Genomic DNA, 19,472 nt, shown 5'->3' with positions numbered 1-19,472 from the left:
CATAATAATTTAACAAATTGTTGAGCTAATTAACCCACACCGGCCCAGAGTTCACAAAGCATTCTCAGACTTAAGTTTTCAATCACTGTTTATGAGAAATATCTTTGATCCAGAAACACAAAACTTTGCACATAGTTTCTTATTGATGTATTTGATACATTCAAACAACAAAAGTTTTATAAAGGGCTATATTTTAGTTAAAATATGGCGAACAATTTTGAGTAAATTTTTAACTTAAGTCTGAGAATGCTTTGTGAACTCGGGAGCCAATGTTGTCCCTTTCAGTGATTGTAGAGACCAAGCCAATATTCACCGCCGAATAGTTTTCGCACGAAATTGAGCAGCAGGCTAGTAGTTAGACACCAGCAGCGCCATCTTCAGAACTATATTTTAGTGTCAGTGTAAACTTTCCCTTGACCAACGAACACAAGTTCAAAATGTACTAATTTATAAAATGGTGATACATCAGTGAAGATATAGACCGACAAGGGAAATAAAATTGGTCCAAGAAACATTAATCACAAGTAGGACGCCATTAAAACCCCTGTTAAGATTACAAGAATTATCGTCATTCATTTAATAAATACGGTACATCCCCAGATACGTACAAAACAAATTATCACGTTCTAATTCCCTACATATATATGGATATATATTGTAATTCACGTCTGCACTGTGGTCATAATTCAAACAGATGCGTCGCATCAAATGATATTTATAGAATTGGATCACAGAGTACAAATCTTCTGTTAGATAACAAATTTGGTAGCGATGTCAATAATGACGGAATGGTTGAAATCCGATACACCGCGGAGACGATCATACAATATTCGTTATCACGACCTCATTAAATATTTAGCAATTGTTGATCGTCGGAGGAATTATTCGCCAAACCTTTCAAAATTCACAAATAATAAAGAAAGGCCATAACAAATTCATCAAATCCTCATTGGTGTCTTTTGTTTTGACTGTAAAAAAGTTTTAATTGAAATATGACGCGAGGAATTCCATGGTAACATTATTTTATCCGTGTTTTTCTTCACGTGCAACAATTGATTGGATTTGTAATTTGAAAGTACGTGACGAGAAAATGATCCACAGTGAACGAGACCCAATGTCGTGTGGACGATAATATCACGTGATTATTATGAGATGTCTATATATGGCGTTGGACTATGAGGTTGTTATTTGAATATCTGTCGGTATTAGAAACAGTTGGAAGCAGATTTAAGACCAAAGGTGTGAAATTTGTTTTGAGACGATGGCACATTTATCTACTACTTTATTCCTGTTTGCAACTTGTCTGGTTCTACTTCTGGGTAAGTAAAGTTTCTATAGATTTTAATGTCGTCGATCTCCCCGGCTTAATCCACGCTAACGTGTACTCTAATGGATTACCTACCAAATATCAACGGCGGTAGATAATCTCCTGACTTGTATTCAGTCGGATTAACAAGAATTTTATACAACCCAGAAAGTGTTGGCTTGTATATATGGTCTGTAGAGTATGGAAAATACTCAACTGTATTGGATCATTATTTTCTAAACAATATTTATTCACCGAAACTGGATTGGAGAATAGGCAGAAGCCTATAGACCCCCTGTTAAAAATTCAACTTTGTCGATCAGGTAGTTTAATACCCGTAATAACTATTACGATATATATCTCTGCTTGAGCGCCGTCGTGGGTGGGGTGTGATGGCCGAATGGTTAGGGCGTGCGCACTGTATCATAAGGTCTGTCACTGAGTCAACTGGCGTGGTTTCGATTCCCCGGTTGTATGTGACAAGGAGTAGGGTCGCCTGTCCAACCTCGCGGGGTTTCTCTTGGTCCTACGGTTTCCTTCCACTGTTAAAGACCCCTACGCGCAAGCGAATTATTGAAATTTAGATTTAACCATGTGTTAGTCCCGAAATGAAATTGTTTGTGTCAAGTGGACGTTAAACCCCATTTCTCTCTCTCTCTCTTGAGCACCGTCGTGAATCACTGTTTCAATGTTACGTCATTTAGATTTTTAAACATATTTATGCGCATTATTTTTTTTATATAAGGTCATATATATGAAGAAACGGTTTCTAACTTTTGCAAGTGTCACTGTTTGACAGACACATTTAGACTGTTTCGTTTTCTTCTGTAAGACAAGTTGCGGTCTTTAAATATTCTATAACATTTGGGAACCGCAGTGGCTCAGTGAATAAGACGCTGGATCACTATACGGGATATGATCACAATACGGGATGATTCGGGTTCTCTCTTGGTGTGATTTATTCTTGCCGGTATTACATTACAAATAGAATCGTTTACATATATGACATACACGTGAAAGAACTCATAACAGTTGGAATTACATCACCAGTTTGATTCAATATCCCTCCCCCCTCCCCGCCCCCTCATAAATACATGAAAATCGAAACGGGACAAATATTTGTGTGAAAAACTTGTAAACAACAAGTGGTTTATTGAAAATTACCCTAGCAGGGAATTACATAAAAAAAAAACCCATACAATATGACAACCATTATAAATAAACTCATGGATATGGAACTAACAGGAACTATGTAGACAAACTTATTACACAACAGGTTTGTTTTTATGTTGAACTTTGAGGTATAGATGGATCCAGTTAGAACTGTCGGTCAATTAATACACTTCATTGCCTGTGCAATCTACATCAGAGACATTCAGAAAGAATTTTCTCGTCTCTTGACAATTTTCAGTTTTCAATAAAACAATTAACTTCTCCCGAAACGCCATCGTCGTCAGTACATGTTTTATATCAAATATTAGCTTTTGGTTTTTTTAACCCGTTTTCTATACACGATCACGGAGCTTGTTAACTACTGGTGGAAATAAATATTCCTTGTACTCCCTTGTCAGATAAACATGTTACAAATAAATATTCCTTGTACGCCCTTGTCAGATAGACATGTTAGATAGACATGTTAGATAGACATGTTACAAATGCGGTTTAACGTCCTATTTTTCTGCACCAAACGGGCTAAAATAATGAAATGAAATGCGGTTCAGCGTCCTACTTTTCTGACCCAAACGGGCTAACGAAGACGGACACGCATGGTTTTACAACACTACAATACGCAGGGTGCTACAAAACTACAATACGCAAGGTGATACAACACTACAGCACGCAGGGTGCTACACCACTACACCACTACATCACGCAGGGTGCTATGCGGAGAATTGTTCCTCGGTCAGTAACGCTACGGTCTACTCTTATTTCGATTTTCATCTATCAACGGATCTTTAACATGATGTCGGTAGTATTTATAGAACGCGCGCACGCATTATCGTCCCGTTCAAACGACTAGAAACTGGAAATCAACACTGTGCCCCCGTGGCTCCTACAAAACTTCGCTGATTTAAATTTAAGCAAGATTATGTACAATGCAAGCAAGTTTTGTTATAGAAGATATCTCCTCATAGTGAAAGCCACTCTACATACTTGGTATTTACAATCAGTATCTTATGGAAAGTTACCCAAGTTGAGTATGAGATAGATTTCTTCTCCTGTAATCAGATTGTTGTCAAATGAGCGGGAGAAATGCTTGTTCCCTCAAATTATTAATAAACACTATAGCCTTATCTTGATGCATTATTACAAAACTTGTACCTAGGATTATATTGGTGTGTTAATTTCCACTGATATCTTTACAATTATATGAAATAATTTGATAAGAATCGCGATCAACGACTCGTGAACTGGCCAACAGTCAACTTTCTTTGTAATTCTGAGAGATACAACATGCAAACTATAAATAACGAGGCAGTGAATCAAATCAAATTGGGTTTAACGTCCCAATTGTCTGCTCCAGTCGGGCTAATGAAGTCGGCCATACGCTGTGTTAATATGTAAAATAATGCCTCGACACAGCTAAGGGCCGATCCCACCATCTGATGATAAAGGATAAAGCACACGACCGTGACTTTTCTCATAAAAATGTTGTTTTACAATTTTTTATGTAGCTGAGAAGAAAGGGGAACACCTCTCTGGATTCGCTCCTAAGACAGCAGTTAAATTTAAATTGCCAAGGGTTTTGTTTCGTATCATCCAAACGACTGGACACCCGCTCCTCGCCAGGTCTCCCGTCATGCGCCACTGATCCTCGCCAGGTCCCCCGTCATGCGCCACTGATCCTCGCCAGGTCCCCCGACCTGCGCCACTGATAAGGAGAAATCACACCGGAAAATCCCAAAGCACTTTCCCGAATATCAAGGGAATATCTTCACACTAGAAGTTGTCCAAGTGATATAAGTTTTCATAATTATCAACAAATAACATTATTAACGGTATTATAGATAAAATCAACAAATAACAATTTTACATTATTAACAGTCTCATAACCAACAGATCGGAAAATTGTCATTTAGACCTGTCGCATCATTGCTCAATTATCCACCAACGTTTTATTATTGCAATTAGCCTAATGGCATATCATAGATGGATTGCTTTTTGTTTTTTGATCTTTTATTTTAATAAAAGAAAGTTTGTGTATTATAAATGAGTTGGATTTATTTTACAGCGATCCTCATTAGTCAGATGAATAATTTAAAATGGTAATTCTTTTCGCTTAAAACCCCCAAATAAAGTTGGTATAGTTTCATCGTAGTGAATTAGGTCATTTGAAAAGCACATGACTGTTAATATTTGTTAACAACAGAACTATAGCGAGTTGAGTGTAGAGTCGTGCTGGGTGGGTAGGCAGGGCAGGCCACCTGCAAATGGTTGATGACGCTCCTCGAATCCGATGAGATTTCCTACCAGGGTACAGGTGCCCATGGGTATGTGGCTGTGTGCCCTCCCTTCCGAAAATATGCTCTCTTTACTGAAAAACTGCCCTCGAATTTCGAAATACTTACCTCAAATACCCAAGGAAATGCTCTAATAAGAATATTGTTGCTGTCTTTCCCTTGTTCCAACTAAATCCAGAGATATTAAAAAACAATCGCACGCAATTTACGAACCCAAAAAGTCCGTTTTTCATTTGGATAAATCGTGAAGAGAGATATACGCTTCAGAATTAACAGAGAAGGAATTTTAATGACTGTCTGAGATTGTTTATGATTCTTAAATTTGTCATGATGTTTCTCATTTAATGTTTGTAATGGATTCAATATCCTCTTACCTGTATCATAAGGCCTGTCATTGAGTCAACTGGCGGGGTTTCGACTTCCCGGTTTTCTACGGGTCCTCCGGTTTCCCCCCACTGCTAAATAACAAAATTGAACCATATGTTAGTCCCGAAATGACCTAGTTTGTGTCGAGTGGACGTTAAACCCCATTTCTTTCTCTCTTACCTTTAAATGTAGTAACAATCGGCAATTAAAATTTATTCTTAGAAATTATGGCTTTTGTCTCTTTTAATTTGTTTTGCTGTAAATTAGGAGTCCGATCATGAGTTTGAGTTCTGATTCTAGGAAATATAACACCATGTGACATTGTTCATAGTAAAAACCGGGTGTTGTATTGAAATGACTGTAAACTCTATAAAGGTGTGATTGACAACACTAGAATGATACCATGAAGTCTGGAAAACTATTTGCTATGTAAATGGTGTGCTTTATTTTTTATTAAAATGAATTTGGCTAAAGTAATCATGTGTTATTCATGCGATTTAATTGACGAATTCCTGCAAAATACCACTGACAATTAGTATGATATTACACTTGTTAATGAATGGGTTTTCACTTTCAAAATGGCTGATTACTGCCAACGTGTAACAATATATAAATTTGTTTTATGTTTATGGTTATTTAAATTTTACATTGATTCTTAGGATTTTACACTGTATGGGGTTATGTGGGTAAATGTAATTTTCTGCGAGAAGTTTCAGCCACACAGAGGTTAAAAAGGGTTTGAATCTGTGTATCGGGTTAGGGTTAGTTTTAGTTACAAGCCAGTTTTAGTTTGTAAAACGTGGTTCTTAAAGAAACTATGCGTTTACTCAATGTAAAACTTGTTTTTTGGAGAGAAATTAAAGTGGATGGGGATAGTAAAAATGCTTATTGCTTATAGAAGCCACCATCGTTCTCATTCCGTTTACCTTTGCTGTGTTTTACGAATGGTTGGTGAATGTTGTGACATGGGGGTGACAGTGGCCGCGCCAGCCGCCGGTGGTTGGAGGGGCGAAGCTGGGGCAAAGTCCTGGGTTAAAGGGGCAGAGGCGTGAGCTTCAACTTGCGGGGGTGGGGTGGGGGCTGCCCCAGAAAATTTTGAAAAACAGACTGCCGGAAATGCAGTCTGGCAGTATTTCAGGCACTGATTGTCGAAATAAATAGATCTGACTAGATACCGCCTGTCGTCTGACCACTAGTTTATCCGATCAGAGTAAAACGTGTCAAACGAAGGGACTTGCCAACCTCGACGAAGCTCTATCATGAGCGCCAAAGTAGCGAGCCCTTACGTCGAGAAATTTTGAAAAATAAACAGCCGGAAATGCAGTATTGAGACACCGATTGTCGAGATAAATTGTTTACAACAGGTTTACAGCAGGTTTACAGTAGGTTTACAGCAGGTTTATAGTAGATTTATAGTAGGTTTACAGCAGGTTTACAGCAGGTTTATAGCAGGTTTACAACAGGTTTATAGTAGGTTTATAGTAGGTTTACAGTAGGTTTACAGCAGGTTTACAGCAGGTTTATAGTAGGTTTACAGCAGGTTTACAACAGGTTTATAGTAGGTTTATAATAGGTTTACAGTAGGTTTACAACAGGTTTACAGCAGGTTTATAGTAGGTTTATAGCAGGTTTATGGTAGGTTTACAGTAGGTTTACAACAGGTTTACAGCAGGTTTACAGCAGGTTTATAGCAGGTTTACAACAGGTTTATAGTAGGTTTACAGCAGGTTTATAGTAGGTTTATAGCAGGTTTACAGCAGGTTTATAGCAGGTTTATAGTAGGTTTATAGTAGGTTTACAGTAGGTTTACAACAGGTTTTCAGCAGGTTTACAGCAGGTTTATAGCAGGTTTACAACAGGTTTGCAGCAGGTTTGCAGCAGGTTTACAGCAAGATGGGTTCGGTAAAAAATCACTCGGACTCGACAACATGCTAGTTTGTGACTGAGTGGAAATGTAGGAATTAATCACTGTAGAAGGTATTGATTACCGAAACAAATCAAAAATATATATATTTTAAATTATTGGGGTTGAAACAGAGGGTGAACCAGTAAGTAACAATATTTTGTATGCTATTGGTAGCCAGAGAGTATTGATACAGTGGTAATATTTAACGAGAATTTTGTTCCGAGAAATGAATCGTGCCGCCGAGTTTTGGACCTTTTGAAGTCAATCTGGGTTTAAGTGGAAGGCCTGTTATAGGAGGTTTACAATTATTGAGCCTTGAAGTTATAAATGAACTGACTAACGATCTAGTTGCAACTGGAGAAATGAACGTTAGGATTTGTTGCATTTAAAGCGATAGATTTTCTAATTTTGCCAATATTACGTATATAATAATAGCAATTTTTACAAAGGTTACTGACATGGGCTCTAGGATGACCATCTTTGTTTGATCATATTGCGGGACATTATCTTTAAAAACAAAAAACTGAGGCAGTATGCATAACAATATATAGTTACATCACTTTTCAACATAGCAACAAAAGACAATCAAACTATGAAATCTTCTCACAAGCATGGTTTGTCTTCGTATTTCATATGATATTTATCACGAATGTTTTAGGATAAACAGAGCAACAATATACATAAATATAAATACAAAGCAACAAGTCATATAATATTCATATCAGCCTGCTTTATATCTATAACCCATGTATGAAATCAGTATCATCTTGCATTTCCACAAAAACTAACAAAATACATAAATTATTAATTTTTGCGACTGAACCGTTTCAAAGAATACGTGAAGTTGAATGAAATTTTTGAGTCACAGTCAAATGGCTGCCAAATTATCATTTATGTACATTAATCGTTCATTGCTAAAATTAAATTATGCGGAAGGTAGTGCAACGTTTTGAGATTTTATCGCTAATGTTTAACCATGCTGAATGTTGTTAAACATATTGAGATTTTATAATAACTGAGTATAAAGGATGTTATGCTGGTTAAAGATACATTTTTTAGAGCTAAATTTGCATATTGCAGATCGTTCCTTTGACCTCAAATGTTCTATAAAAAATTAATGCGATATGTATTTACATACCAGGCCCATAATCAACTCTCCCTTACTTCGGACGGTTTTGATTTTTAACAGATTTATGATTTAATTCAAAAATGACCATCGAGACTAAGCTCTTCTGTAAACGACGATAACTCATCTCAGAATGAAGTAACTTGACTGAAACTTTAAACATATTCCCCTTTCATTATCTATTTTTTAAACTATTATTGCGAGAACTGTCGGCTCTTTATATAAATCTTACCTAATGCATCATTTACTTTCACTGATTGACCACCGTGGTCATGCTATATTAATAATACAAGATACCTTTACACCATCATGTTATACATCAATAGATATATTTGAATTTGAATAATTCAAAGACGATAAAGCGAAATGACAGTCAATAAAATCAAGAATATAATATAGATTGAAATAAAGTAGAGAGAGAGAGAGAGAGAGAGAGAGAGAGAGAGAGAGAAAGAGAGAGAGAGGATGGGGTTTAACGTGCACTCTATACAAACTAGGTCATTTCCGGACTAATACATGGTTCAATTCTATTACAATAATTTGCATGCGCGTTTTAGTGGTCTTTGCAGTGGTTGGAAACCAGGGGCCCGGAGAAAACCCACGAGGTTGGATAGGTGACTATACTCCTTGTCACGTACAACCGGGGAATCGAAACCACGCCAGTTGACTCAATAACAGACCTTTTGATACAGCGCGCACATGCTAACCATTCGACCATCCATCCCCACCTTCAAATAAAGGAACAAGCAATTCGATACATCCATCGTCCTCCAATAGCTTTCCATCTTCTATATATACTATTAAAAAAAAGTAGGGGATATTTGATTTTTAAGTGTTATTAAAGTCACCTAATGAAACTGACGAAGAAACAAATGACAAAATGAAATGAAGTTCACATTCATCGATTTATTCCAAATGATCGTTAGACTAAGTAAGGCACAGACTGACCATTATAAGGGTAAAATGATACCCGGGGTCAAACAGCAAAGTTACCACAGCATCAAAACCAAGTCAGTAACGGGTAAATCCTCCCCTGTTTGCCAAACAAGCATTGATCCGACGTGGCATACTCCTAATGAGACGTCTAAGGTCATTTTGGTCCAGATTGTCCCATTCCTGTTGCAACGCAGCAGCAAGTTCTTGGACATTTGCAGGACGTTGTTGACGTTGACGTAACCTCTGTCCAAGCATGTCCCAGACATGCTCGATGGGGGAGAGGTCGGGACTCAGTGCTGGCCAAGGTAATGTGGTGATGTTCTGTGACATCTTGCGTTGTCATCCTGGAAGATGAAACGGCGGCCATGACGTCGTGCGAACGGCACAACATGGACTGCCAATATGTTGTCCCGGTAGTACTGGCCTGTAACACGCCCTGCAACAACATGTAAAGCCGTTCTTCCAGCAACAGTGATGCCTCCCCACACCATAACAGAACCACCCCCAAATCGATCATGTCTGATGACGTTAACGTCTTGGAAGCGCTCGTTTCGACGACGCCACACCCTCCTACGTCTGTCCAAAAAATCAACAGTGAACCTTGACTCATCTGAAAACATCACATTGGTCTAGCGTCGATTATCCCAGTGTTGACGATCCCTACACCAACGACGTCTTGCCTGAATGTGATGATCTGTCAAACAAGGGATCACGCGAGGGCGTCGGGCGCGAAGGTGACCCCTATGCAGTCGATTCCGAATCGTCTGGCCACTCACTCTCACACCAGTGTCTGTTTGAAGACGAGCGCTGATCTGATTTGCTGTGATGACACGATTTCTCAAGGCCAAGGTACGGATAAATCGATCCTGGGCTTGAGTTGTCGCCCTTGGTCGACCTGAGCGTGGTCTGTCCTGTACAGATTGTGTATCACGGTATCTGGACCATAGCCTGCTTATGACAGACTGAGAAACATTCATCGTCCGCGCCACAACCGCGTGTGTTGTGCCGATCTGTAGCATGCCAAGGGCACGTAACCTTTCATTTTGGGTAAGCCGACGCATATCAAAATTTGTTTTCTGGTCACTAAAACAATTAAACTGATGTTTCCACCCTGGAATTCAATGCCACAATGACTGTAACATTCAAAGTCAGAGTCGTGCAAATCTTGGGTTGGACCCCCATGATGATCCCAAGCATCACCTGCATTCCATGCGGTAGCTATTGGTGCGTTTGGGCGTCACATGTAACTGGAAATGTTTCTTCTGTTAGGTTCTATAGTGACTTTTTTCGTAGTCATTTGCATATTTTAGTATTATGCCCCCAAAATCAAATATCCCCTACTTTTTTTGAATAGTATATATATATATTTGTGACTGTCGTTTGTCTGTCTGTCTGTCTGTCTGTCTGTCTGTTCGGGGTTGGCGGCTACACTAGGTCTGCCCCGAGTCTGAATTTTGGGGTATAGGGTTAGCTCGGACCGGGGAGTAACATAGGCCAGGTGGCGTTAGTCTATCACTTCCGGTTTCGGAGTTATGACCCCCGAGCTAAGCCGGTCTGTTCGGGGTTGGCGGCTACACTAGGTCTGCCCCGAGTCTGAAATTTGGAGTATAGGGGTAGCTCGGACCGGGGAGTAGCATAGGCCAGGTGGCGTTAGTCTACCACTTCCGGTTTCGGAGTTATGCCCCCCGAGCGAATTCTGTCTGTTCGGGGTTGGCGGCTACATCTGCCCGGAGTCTGAAATTTGGGGTATAGGGGTAGCTCGGATCGGGGAGTAACATAGGCCAGGTGGCGTTAGTCTACCACTTCCGGTTTCGGAGTTGTGACCCCCGAGCGAAGCCGGTCTGTTCGGAGTTGGCGGCTACACTAGGTCTAGCCCGAGTGTGAAATTTGGGGTATAGGGGTAGCTCGGACCGGGGAGTAACATACTCCAGGTGGCGTTAGTCTACCAGTTTTGGTTTCGGAGTTATGACCCCCGAGCGAAGTCTGTCTGTTCGGGGTTGGCGGCTACACTAGGTCTGCCCCGAGTCTGAAATTTGGGGTATAGGGGTAGCTCGCACTGGGGAGTAACATAGGCCAGGTGGCGTTAGTCTACCACTTCCGGTTTCGGAGTTATGACCCCCCGAGCGAAGCCGGGTATCCTGCTAGTTCTATAATAAAGGCCCAGCATACGAAAAAGTACGTTTTCCAAGTTGCAATGTAAGTGAATAGCTGGAGATTTTAGAAAATGTTTTGTCTTAGAACTGAGATTTCTACTGTAGTTGAGATTTTACAATATTTTTTTTTAACATAAGATGTGGATTAAAAATATTTATTTAGTTTTATTTTCTTGGAGTATGGAGGCGGTCATGGTGTTGTCGGGTAGTTGTTGTAGTTGTAGTGCAAGAGAAGGGTATGAGTGTCATTGTTATATAAATTATATTCGTTGATTTTTGTCATGGCGGCGAGCAATATTTTCCATTTCTTATGTTTATAACATTAAAACATTTATTTCTTTGAGTTAAAGGTAAACGAAATGGGGTTTAACGTCCGACTGGGCTAAAGAAGACAGGCATACGCCATATCGTGCCCTATAGATAATGGAAATTCTGCCCGAGACCAGCGCTAATCCAGCTGCCAAGAATTCTTTTATGTCTCATCCGAATGAGTATACGTTGTCCTGCACCAGTGGCAAGGGGGAACCATGCCGGTGGATTTTCAGTATGATGCACATGGAAAGGTCATCTATATCTACAACTTGGTACCAAAAAACCTTCTAAAGCAATTTGTGGTAGGTCTGTCAGTATTTTGACCAGACCAATACTCAAATAGACTATCGCGAGACTAGATTCACGCATATTACTGTAATAGAAGTCTTCCATGTGAGCTATTGCGGAACATTTTGGCTGGTTTTCGGGACGCGGGACTTAGAAACATTTCGCGGGACGGGTGGTCACCCTAAATTGGGCTCCCATATTACAATCAAATAGGCACAACAAAAACTACACGAGGTGGCTTGTACCAAAAATGTAGAAGAATTCTTATTACTTTTGGATCTACCACACATAAAGATGGCGGTGTAAAATACTAGGAATGAATGTAAAATCTAAATGGCCATAAACATAAGTTAGAATAATGTTGTGAGTGTGTATCACACTGATCCGCAGTGAATATTCGCTAGGCCGCGACAATCACTGATAAGGATGACAACGATGCGACTTAATGAGCCCCAAATATTAACTTTTTTCATCCGACAGAGTAAATTCAGAAAAAATAAATAAAGACGTTTGAAGTATTTGTAAGTAAAATATTTCCTGTTTTAGTGTAAATGGGTATTAAAATGAGTAAAAGGCGCCATTCTGCTCGAATCAGTAACAATGCACGCGCCATTGAGCCAATGATTGACGCCGCGTGATATGACGCCATGTGTTGAAGGCAGTCATCTTTTACAGAGATATTAGAAGACTTTCATAATACTCTGTAAAACAGATTGAGTGTATATATTTAATAAGATTTGGTGTTGCAGTGTTTCTTCTCTTACTTGTAATTTCACGTCCAGATAAACTCCTTATAACTTTCTTTATACTCATTAATGTCGACAGTAATTCAGGTGTTGTGCATCAACTAATTAAATAAAAGAAATAATATCTTAAACAGCCTTTAGTTTTTTAGGTGTCATCGCATCGTAGTGAAAACATAATTATCTTTGTTACTGAAACAGTTATAATGGGGATATTTAAATTAGATGGCGCTCGACAAGCCATCACTGACTGCATGTACGAGCTTGACAAACTGCCGTAGAGACGGAGAGAGAGAGAGAGAGAGAGAGAGAGAGGGGAGGGGCTATCGTGCACTCGAATCAAACTAGGTCTTTCGGGACTAACATATGATTCAATTTTATTTCAACAGGTCGCTTACGCGTAGGGTTCTTTAGCAGTTGGAGGAAATCGGAGTACCCGGAGATTTACCCTACTCCTTGTCACATTAAAGCCGTGAATGAAAACCATGCTAGTTCGGTCACCCACAGTAATTTGTTGTTTTCAAAAGAATGCAAGGAAGTGAATTAGTGCTCAGAATGTCGATTGATTTTACCCACTGTAGATTATGTTTATTTTCATGATGGAGAGAGTGACAAGGTTTCTTCAAAGACAAAACAAACTACGTTTGGAACAATATCTAATTTTTCTATCAACGCTAAAATTGACTCAAACTTAAATATACAACATTTAATTAGAAAAAACAAATTTAGTTCATTACAGCTGGTTGATAACTATTTGTGGCTTTTATTATTCTGCGGGGGTGGGGGTGGGGGTGGGCTTCGACACAGATTAGGTCATTTTATTCAAAACTTCACAGGCGCGTACGGGTATTTATCAGTGGGAGGAACCCGGAGAAAACCATAAGGTTGGACTGGCGATCCTACTATTCTCGGGAAGGCGTTTGGTTCCGTTTTCCGACTTTTCGACCTTAGGCCATGTTTTTTATTAGTTTTATCTGATTAAATCAAATCAAATGGTGTTTAACGTCGTGCCCTTTGTTCAACGACGGGGCTGTGGAAAACAGAAGTAGGCCATACTGTGTGCTATGAGGGACATTTTGCCCGGAAAGTGGCTCTACGATCTGTTCTTATTTCGATTTTCAATTGTCCGGGAACTTTAACGTGCTGCCGACAGTATATATACAGATGACTTCGGGCTTTTCGTACCAGCCGAATAACTGAACAAGGGATAGCCAGACTTGCAGATGTAATTTCTCGGCCAACACCAGAATCGAACCCGGCCGGGGCGCCTGGTTAATGAAATGGCGCAATCGACAAGACTCAGTAGCCTCAAGATCAATAAAACATTATTGCATGTCTAACCCAAGGAGTTCCTAGAACACCTAACAGATGCTCTCGTTTCGCCATGGATCACGCAATGGTTTTCCTGCTCTTATTATTGGAACATATTGACAGATTATTTTATCACCTACATTTCTAGTATTATTCGTCTGAAGGGAAATTAGAACAAAGATCTGTATTCTTCGATATTAAAAATATATGGTTATATATACCTGTAATATTATTAATTATAACATTTCTAATTTACAAAGTGACAATGTAATCATAACCCCCCCCCCCCCCCCAAGATTATGGACATGTTAACGATTGTATACAGAGTCAGTTAAAAGCCTGATTAATTAAATGTGTTTTAAGTTGTTTTTTAAAAGAATATAGAGATGTACAACATCTTAAACTAAATGGTAGATTATTCCATAAAACAGGTGCTTGATAACTAAAAGAGCGCTGACCATAAGAGACTAGTTGAACAGTTTGGGCTTTAAAAGTAGTTTATCTGACGTACGTAATGTTCGGCCAGGTGTATAGTTAAAAGTTTTTGGAGTCTTGTTGGCGATAACTTTAAGAACTTGAAGTTATTTAGGTATAAACGTGTAAATATTCACGTCATCAGATGATTAATATACCTTTGTGGTTGGCGATCTGATGGGAAAAATAAAATAAAAGTTAAGATAATTAAAGTAGCTAACTCAATAACTCAATATCATCCAAGGTCTTCCACATTGAAAACACGAATTATTTGTCAATTTAAATCAACATTGATTTTGTGATCTTACCGGGAAAAGTTGGACTTCTGATATCCAATATTTAAGACATAATAAACACGAATCGTGTACCATAATACGTTTCAGCGCCATTTATAACAAGGCACGCAAAGAACGCGGCTAGACATATTCCACAAGTCATGTCAAACGGTGACACAATATTCTAATCTGCTAGCATGCGCAATAAGTACTATCGGTTTAGACTGGAACAACCAGACGATAGAGATTGCCATTCGATTGAAACTTCTGGCGTATTTCGCCGTACATAACTTAATTAGATATTACAGTAAAAACAGAAACAATTGAATGTAAATCAGTTTATATACACTTATATAACATTATTATGTTTGCGATCCATTTGAGTCCATTTCTAGTTGCCAAATATTAGGAATTTAGCTGATATGAATTAATGGACATTTGTATTCTATTTTTATTTTTCAGTGACGTTACCAGCAGCTCGTACTGAAGATGACGATATGATACCTGAAGAACAGGCTTTCTGGGATCAACTATTCCGAACCCCGAATAAAAGACAGCTTTGTCGTCCTGGTTTCACCTTTAACCCCGTTATTAGGAACTGTACACCTTCACTTGGTGTAAGTATGAAACATCTAGGGTTAAAACTACCCTTTCAACCTCGATATACCCCAGAATCGATTCATGGTCGTATTGAAGCATGGATTTTAGGGTTGCAGATCAGGGGTCCCAGTCAGCTGGCTGGCCTCCTAAGATTTAGGGAAGGTTATATCATTTATAGATGCAAAACCAAAGTACTCTAAATTATCTATTTAAAGAGGGGAGCAATTAATATATTCTATATATATAGTCGTAGTAAATTTACTTACAATAACATCAATGTATATTAGGCACGGCCGGTGGGTACAAACTTCCTACATTCAAAACACGCAAATACCTTTCGGAAGAGGGGGGGGGGATTCACAGTTTCCGTAGTCCATGGGGCCTACACAGTCTTCGTCCCGCTCTGGGTGGGTTTGGGACAAAGATGCCTGAAGACCAAAGTCTCCGCATAACAACCGATATTACCGCCTGCGATAAATTTTAGGGAGAAAATGTGACGTCAGTTCGTGGAACATCCGGGACCTGAAAGGTATACTTGATACAAGATGGCGGATACGTCAAACAATCACGAAGTATCGTGTATCGTTTTGGTACCACGAATGTAAAGTGAAATGATATCATTGTTATTTTCTGAAATTGGCTATATTTTCAGCAATCTGTTACCCCACATCAGTAGGCCAAGTGTTTTGTGGGAGAAATATAAATCAAAGATAACAAGTTATCTTGAACCATCCCAACATTCCCATCGAACCACGCTTGAACCATCCCAACATTCCCATCGACCCACGCTTGAACCATCCCAACATTTCCATCGAACCACGCTTGGATTCTATACCGCGATAATCAGAGTCAAGAGGCCATTTCCATTAATGTTTGTCTACGGTGGGCCTCCACTGTCATTGAATCAAGTGGCGTGACAAGGAGATTGGTCGCCAGCCTAACATAGTGGGGTTTCCCTCGGTCCCCAATTGACATGGTTTGTGTCGAGTGGGCGTTAAATCCCATTTCTCTCTCCCTCCCTATCATATTCAAAATAGTCTTAAAGTAGCTAAGTCTCTAACTCAATATCATTCAAAGTTTTCGACATTGAAAACACAAATTATTTGTCAATTTAAATCAACATTGATGTTGTGATCATACCGGGAAAAGACGGGATTCTGATATCCGATATTTAAAACAAAATACACATTTGGCCATTAGTACACGAATCGTGTACCATAATGCGTTTCAGCACCATTTGTAACAAGGGACTCGAAGAATGAGGCTAGACATATTCCACAAGTCATGTCAAACGGTGACCCATATTCTTATCTGGAGAGCATGTTCAATAAATACTATCGGTGTAGACTGGAATAACCAGACGCTAGAGATTGCCATTCGATTGGGACTTTTGACCTATTTCGCCGAACACAACTGATTTGAAATAAGAGTATAAATGGAAACGATTGAATGTAAATCAGTTTATATAGATTTATTGCGACCCATTTGTGTCAATTTTTAGGTACCAAATATTAGCGATTTGGCTCCTTTAACTTATACCTTATTATGGTACATGCTAGTATATTATTCCATGCATATCAATATGATTACCACCCATTTAGTTTAAACATAACGCTAACTATGTTCGGGTTGCTAGATATATATATATATATATTTACAAGTCCCACCTCATGAATATAATAACAACTATTATTCATCGACACTATCCCGTTCACATCTGTGACGTTTATCAATTACTGTTAGTCACACGCGTCTTTAACATGAAAAATATCATTGAAACATAGCAATCAACAGAGACTTAGTATCGTGTCTATCACGTAATCGAGACTATCAACTACATCACGTTAACCAGTCACAATACTCACTTATTCTCGCTAGTAAGAAAATTGATTCTATGACGTTTATTAGGAAATATTAGATTCGGTGGTCTGCCCATGCTTACATTTTGTTAAAACATTGGATTTTATTTCAAATGGATGAAAATGGTTCAGATAATAGGCATAGCCATATAATATATAGATCTACTATGTAAATATTATAAAATAATGGGGATAAATCATATACGCACCATTTATAACAAATGAAAGAAGATGTGCTATTTTATAACATGATTTAAAACTGTTAAGAAATTAAAATCAAATATTGAAACGTCTGGTGACATCAAAGTATTCATGTTCTATTTTAAAGATGTTATTAGTTGTAGTCTGATTATCTGTGCCAAAAAGAAGGGGTTTAAGGGATTGCTGGTGTGATATGTAAGATTTTATTTTAGATGATCTGATTTCAAACAAAGAGAGAGAGAGAAATGGGGTTTAACGTCCACTCGACACAAACTAAGTCATTTCGGGACTAACATATGGTTCTATTTTATGGGTCTTTAGCAGTGAGAGGAAACCGGAGGACCCGGAGAAAACCCACGAGGTTGGACAGGCGACCCTACTCCTTGTCACGTACAACCGTGGATTCGAAACCACGCCAGTTGACTCAATGAGAGGCCTTATGATACAACACGCATCCAACCCCCCTGATTTCAAACACATAGAGCGGTTTCTAAAAAAAATGACGAAAGTGTGTTTTAAACACAACTGAACTAACCTGATGACCATGCCATCTTGGCCGTAGTCACTAGACTTCAGCCTGTAAAACCTATAGCTAAATCCCGAGTATTTAGACTTGAGCCTGGAAAGCCTATTGGTAAATTCGGCACGAAAACATTTAGTTAGTGTTTTTTAAACATGGCCCAGACACAATGATCAATCAGTCTGCCACAGAAATCCACAGTGGCTCAGTGGGTAAGGCGCTGGCTTGCTATCCTGTAGGTGCCGGGTTCGATCCCGGTGTTCCTCGGGATTTGCCGGCTTGGTTTCCCCTTGTGCAGGATGGAGGACCTGACAAGGAGGCTAAGGAGCAAGGTCTAGTACCGATCTCCCGCGTACAAATTGGCGAGCAGGAAAAAGAACCCTTGACAGATGGAATTCGAAATGACAGTAGGCCGTAGCTCCGTTGTCCTGGCAAATTGTCCCCATAGCACACTGTACGATAGCCCAGTCGTTGAAGAACAGTAGAACGTTAAACCTTATTCCAGCCTGACATGATATTGTCTATATCCAGTTGTATTAAAATATCGTTACATTAAAATATCATTATATTAAAATATCGTTACCATTGCATTAAAAGATGGTTATATTAAAAGATTTAAATATGGTTATATTAAAAGGTGGTTAGCCTTTAATGTGTTTAATATTCTGTCTGGAGTTGTTAATAATAACCACCAGTTTTCAGACGAAATACAATCAACAATGACTAAATACATATTTAATATCGTCTAGAGATCACACAATTCCTATATATTTATTTTATCCGGGGATTCGCCCTTTAACTTGACATTTAACATACAAGACTTGTTTAATTCTGGTAACGACAGGCTTGTGTATGAAATAGCATGGGTTGTGGTTGCGTTCATATCCACGGTTTTGGTGGTGCGTTTAGTGATGTAATCAAAATGAGGCGTTCATGTGAATTTCGAATCAAGAATTTTTGTCTCCGGTTTAAATTCAATTTTGGTTATATTTAGTTTTAGTTCAGTTGTCCTATTGTCGTCTGTCTTTCTCTCTCAAGCATCTCAATAAATCATCATCTTTGTATTTTATGTTTTCAGATTTTACGGGGGCGTGGAAGACGATTTTAAACAGACTAAGCAAACATTCTTCAACCAAACAGCGGATACTACCATTAAATTGAATTCTCGTTCCCATTAGAACGATCTCTCGTTTTATTTCACACATTTCAGTTATTTACGTATTTTCATGATCAACCCAATTTCTGATTCAAATAATACGACAGTACCTAAAATCAAATTAAAATGAAACCTATTTCAAATATCGATATTTTTTATTCGGTTAGAATGCAGATGTTTCTTCTTATTATTTTATATACACGTGTTTTTTAAATTATAAAATGTAAATCAACCAATGGTTCTAGAAATAAAAAAACCGTTTAACCATATCTGTCTTACTCTGTGGGTTATATAAATCTAACTATACATCCCGATGGACTAGCAATGGAATGAAGCGACCTATAAATTCACGGCAAATTGAACAAAATATAAAGAAATTAATGCGGGAAAGGCGGAAAAAATAAATAAAAGGGAAGGCGTTTTGCGAATGAAAGGAAGAAGGAACCGAGAGAGTGAATCGATTTGAAATATGTGTGGGC

The 19,472-nt window shown here is 38.7% G+C and overlaps 1 long non-coding RNA gene across 1 annotated transcript; it reads left to right on the top strand.

Annotated features, from left to right (window-relative positions):
* Nucleotides 1-1,160: 1,160 nt before the first annotated feature.
* LOC126832350 (uncharacterized) lies at nt 1,161-19,260 on the top strand. Its single transcript, XR_007684674.2, has 3 exons — nt 1,161-1,319; nt 15,120-15,274; nt 18,916-19,260. It is a non-coding gene; the product is annotated as an uncharacterized LOC126832350 (long non-coding RNA).
* Nucleotides 19,261-19,472: the final 212 nt, after the last annotated feature.

This window comes from Patella vulgata, chromosome 9 (assembly GCF_932274485.2).
Source record: "Patella vulgata chromosome 9, xgPatVulg1.2, whole genome shotgun sequence".
Taxonomy (NCBI): domain Eukaryota; kingdom Metazoa; phylum Mollusca; class Gastropoda; family Patellidae; genus Patella; species Patella vulgata.
Note: the sequence above shows the minus strand (reverse complement) of the source record. Positions and strands in the feature narration are given on the sequence as shown.